Source organism: Microtus ochrogaster, chromosome 22 (genome assembly GCF_000317375.1).
Source record: "Microtus ochrogaster isolate Prairie Vole_2 chromosome 22, MicOch1.0, whole genome shotgun sequence".
In the NCBI taxonomy this organism is placed as follows: Eukaryota; Metazoa; Chordata; class Mammalia; order Rodentia; family Cricetidae; genus Microtus; species Microtus ochrogaster.
This window is the reverse complement of record NC_022023.1, coordinates 26625351-26630355: the sequence shown is the minus strand read 5'-3', so window position 1 is coordinate 26630355 and position 5005 is coordinate 26625351. Positions and strand designations below refer to the sequence as shown.

The 5005-nt window shown below is 46.6% G+C and overlaps 1 protein-coding gene across 1 annotated transcript in view; it reads right to left on the bottom strand.

Moving 5' to 3' along the window:
- Lrrk1 (leucine rich repeat kinase 1) overlaps positions 1 to 5005 on the bottom strand; it is a 134662-nt gene that overhangs the window by 117444 nt on the left and 12213 nt on the right. The gene's annotated exons all lie outside the window — the stretch shown is intronic.

The window sequence follows — 5005 nt, the reverse complement described above, 5'->3', positions numbered from 1 at the left end:
CCCAAAAAAACAAGAGTGAGATATAGTTTAATGCAGAGACATATTACTGCTCGGTGGGCTGGGACTAAGGAACCATAAGTTCTCAGGTGTAGATGGACAGCTATCCCAACCCTGCTCTCTCCCAACTCAGGAAACATTTAAGAAGAGGGGGTGGAAAGAATATAAGATCCAGGGGATGGAAAAATGCTCTGGAATATATCCCATACCTTTCAGACTACCTAGAATTTATAGTAGATATATTCATTCTAACTACATTTAACATTTAAAAGATAAAAAAAGTAACCAAGAGAATGTTAAAGTAATAAATAACTTTCAATTATAGTTCTCCACAGAATTCAAGAACATACCACATGTATAACTGTAGCGGCATTTCATTTGTATTTTAATAAATAAAGCTTGCCTGAAGATCAGAGAGTAAAACAGCCCCCACTGGTCAACGTTACAGACCAGGCAGTGGTAACACACACCTTTAATCCAAGTAGCTACACTAGTTGCCATGGAGACCAGGTGGTGCATGCCTTTAATCCCCAGAGAAGAATATAAATGGGAGGAGACAGCTCACAGGCTCAGTCTCATTCTGAGATTCCTAGAGGCGGGATCACCATTTCACACTGAGGTGAAGGTAAGAGCCAGGGGCTGGCTGTTTTGCTTTTCTGACCTTCAGGTTGAACTCCAATCCCAGTCTCTGAGTTTTTATTAATCATGCTTCATATAACAGAGGAGTAAAATACATGAACAGGACAATGAAGCACATGGTTTTTGGAAATTAAGCACAAGGGACAAGCTGGAAGCTGGGGCTTGTGCCTAGTCCTAGTTCTTAGGATGCTGAGGCTGGAGAACGCCCATGAGTCGCAGGCCAGCCTGAACTTCGTAGTGACTTCCAGTCTAGCCGTGAGACACGTAAACAAAGAAATAACAAGAACAGGTGCCGAAATGAACTGACATACATCTTAACCAAGAGGAGTTCCACAGAAACGGACAAAAAGGAGAGGAAGCAGAGGAGAAAAACAGCATCAGAGAAATGTACAGGCTTGAGAGGAATACATCCTTGGCGTATCCATCCCCAACAAGCATGATGGGAAAGGACTCTTACCTAATATGTTCGCTGTTATTACACTTGAGAATACTGTACCTGCAGGGAAAGGTCCAACATGTCCAACAGAAGAAGAGACGCAGAAGGATGAAAGACAACAATGAGAGATAAGCCACATCAAAGAACAAGAACCGGTTCTTCCAAACCCAGAAGGCTGGTGGAGGCAAAACAGGTTCCAACGGAGGTGAAGGTAAAGAGGCCTCCCGGACACCCCATTGGGGGGTCTCCCTTAAAACCTTTCTTAAGAACTTTCTTTCTGGGGTACTCTAGGCAAACAGCCCAAAGTAAGAGTTCAGGAGGGAGGGGGAAGGTGGATGGAGGTGCAAGGAAAAGGTGGGGTGCAGACACTGGGGCCTCACAGGATGAGATCAGTATTAAGTCCTAGCAATGGGAGCATGCCATGAAGCTACAGGTGACATGGGGATGACTTGGTGCCAACAGAAGGAGCCCTGGAGGAAATGTGGTATTCAGGGAGGTGACAGAGATACTTATGGCTCTAAGTCCTCAGTGACTGTCTTGGTGAACCAGGCCAAGAGAGGAGAACAGATTCTCCAAATAAGAAACCCAGGAATAGGACACAAGACCATTGGGGAGCAGACACTGGGCAGGGCTTTGCTCTTGGGTCTTCCTGCATCGTGGCTCCTTGTGTCCTAGTGGTCTCTTTGGCCAGGGCCACATAGGACATTGGAAACATTTAATGTGATTCCACAGTCCTGTTAAGGCACATCCGGCAGTACTCAACTGTTATGATAATGGGCATACTGTAGGGAGTCTGGAGACACTTCATTAAGGGGATGACGGGAGAGAAGGATGGAGCTGATGCACATGGCCCAGATGGCGTGAACTCTAACATCAAGCTGCAATTTAATGTGCATGCTTACGGAGATTGCATACACTCACCAAGCATGCATGAGACCCTGGGTAAGAATCCAGGACCACAAAAAGTACAACTGAATGTCATATGTGTCAAGCCAGAATAGTATGTGTGTGTACTTTATGTGTGTTGCGTGCACATGCACACATGCAAGCGCAAGCTCACGCATGTGTGCTTGAACACAGAGTTCAGAAGTTAGGAAATGAAGATATTCAGCTATTGGTGATCAGTCCTGCACAAAATGAGAAGTGTGGAACCAGCACCATGGCTCTCCTGTATTACTTCGCTCTCCTGAGGGAACCTACGGGATTACATTACAGATACCTGCTGTCCTGAACTTTCAGATAGGAACTTGTTGTGGAACATTAACTAGAGAAAGATGTGCTGCATTTGTTTATGCTGCATTTGGTTAGTGATGTAAGGATGTGTGTTTAATTATGTTTATTGGGCTAATAAAAAGCTGACTAGTTGGCCCGGCAGTGGTGGCACACGCCTTTAATCCTAGCACTCGGGAGGCAGAGGCAGGCAGATCTCTGGATCTCTGTGAGTTCAAGGTCAGCTTGATCTACAAAGAGCTAGTTCCAGGACAGGCTCTAAAGCTACAGCGAAACCCTGCCTTGAAAAAAAAAAAAAAAAAAAAAAAAAAAGCTGAATAGTCAATAGCCAATAGCTAGGCATAAGAGGGATGGGCAGAGAAAATAAGTAAGAGGAGAAATCTAGGCTTGGGAAGAAAAGAGAGAGAAAAAAAACAAAAAAAACAAGAAGAAACAGGGACACACCCCCAGGGTAAGAAGCCCAGGCTGTTGTCAGACAGAGAGGAGACGTCGTGAAAGTAAGATATACAGAAGGAAAGAAAAAGAAAAGAAAAAAGCTCTGAGTCAAAAAGTAAGCAAATAGAAACAGATTAAGTTAAAAGAACTAGTTTAGAATGAGTCTAAACTCGGCCGAGCATTCACAGCTAATGATAAGTCTCCGTGTCATGATGTGGGAGCTTGTTGGTGCCCTCAAAGAAAGCCTGGGGCAGGAACTGGGCCTAGGAGAACACTCCTTAGGTAGGCCTTTGTTCACCTTCCATGCTGGAAGCCAGAGGGGCTGCTGTTGTCTGCACAGAGGCAGGAACAGTTTCTCTCTGATGCTGTTTGAACCTGGCATCTGGGGCAGGAGTGGGCAGCCTGAGGGCCCTGTGGTGCCTCCTCCCACCCAGTACCACTGCAGAACCAGGGCCCTGCTCCTCTGTCTCTGGTCCCCCATAGGTGAGGGCCACCTGCACCCACCTACTTGACTCTGGGTGCTCATACAACCATCTCAGGGCCAGAACTAGTATCTGGCAGGAACCTCAGCGTCATTCTTGTCTTTTGTATTCAAATTCCAACCTCATATTGGCCCATTGCAGAATTCTATATTTACCACAGCAGACCACAAACTCTCGGGGCCTTCAAATGCCTGTCTCTTTGAAATGCTTGAAGTGACACAGAAGTTAAATATTTCCTTTTGGTCCTCCTGAAAGGGACAGATACGTGTTTTTTTTTGTTTGTTTGTTTTTTTTCTTTAAGACACTCTTGGCAACACACCCCTTGGTTCCTGCATGGAGGATAAGGGCCAAGAAGGTCCAACCTTAGTAGGAACTGGAAAAGCAAACTGAAATCTAAAATCATCCATATTGCTGAAATACGATGTCTAACTAATGTTTGATTCTTCCCACAACATCGGAGCTACGAGCCCAGGTGGAGCGTATTATATTTCCATTTTGTAGCTCCCCCCATGCAAATATCCTTCGATAAATTTCTAGAATGATGGTTAAATGGAATCTGGATAGAGTGAAGAAAAGGCTGGCCTGGATGGTAGATGCTGCAGGGAGAGGCTGAAGGACTTCAGCCTATGATGGGGTTATGTCCTGATGAACTCACCACAAACAGGAGATACGTCCAGTGCACATAGGCTGCGGGACATTCCCAGTGAACAACACAGCCTAGCAGACAGTCAATTATTCACCTTGAAACTCTGCTGCCTGCTGGGAGTGGAGGCTCTCTGCTGCTTCCCAGTATTCTGAGCGAGAACTGGACCAGAAACCAAAAGCCCAGGAAAGAGATAAAATGTCAAAGTTCCCACAAAATGGCACCATAGAATATGAGAGGCATCCATACCCTGGTGTTTAGGTTGTTACATTATGAGATGAGGGACCCATTGCTGGAGGATCAAGGAGAAAAAAGCTCTAGTTCCTGTAATAGTTTACTGGCAGCAGGAAGGCAATCTTGAGGGGTTGGAGCCAAGGGGCACCACCAAGTCACACCGTACAACAGTGGGAGGATTATTGCGGGTGGCAGGGTATCTCCTGAGTGAAAAAGGGGAGGGGTGAGAGGGGCTTGCCTTTTATAAGGGGATATAGCGTATGCATATAAGGAGAGTGCTTAGTAGCTACAGTGTAATATTTGCTGCTGTTGCTAACCTGTCCTGCTACATCCTTGTGAGCAGGCCAGGGCAAACGCCTGAATGTTAATAGTTACAGCCTCTTCCTAAGTCTGACTTACGTGGCTCAGGAACCCAAACAGGGGTGTGAAACGCTTATCCTTCTGCCCGGGAATCTGTGCTCACGGGAACTGGCCCTTCCTCATTGTGACCATCATGGATAGCAGGAATGGACATTTCTGCTGGCTGCAGAGCGTCACAAATGGGCCTAGGTTGGGCCTCAGCACAGAAGCCGTCAGGTAGGGCTTGTCTGGCCACCCACGTTGGGGGTGAGATCACAGGGAGCAAGTACAGATTAGGGCAGAGGGAAGAGGGGGGAGAGCTGAGGGTTGTGGTGAGCCACGACCTTCAGGCTTTGGCCATTCAGAAAGGGGGAAGGGCATGTGGGAGCCCTCCTAAAACCCTCACGTAGCAAGTGGAGCTGTTCTTTCCATGCACCCAGAAAGCCACTGGCCAAGGATTGTTCCACGGGCGGACTGAAGTTGGAAAAGTGGTAAACACTGTGGGAGCAGAATATGTCACGGGGACTGTCCTTCAGAGCATCCGGAAGTGTTAGGTTAAGAAGGAATCTG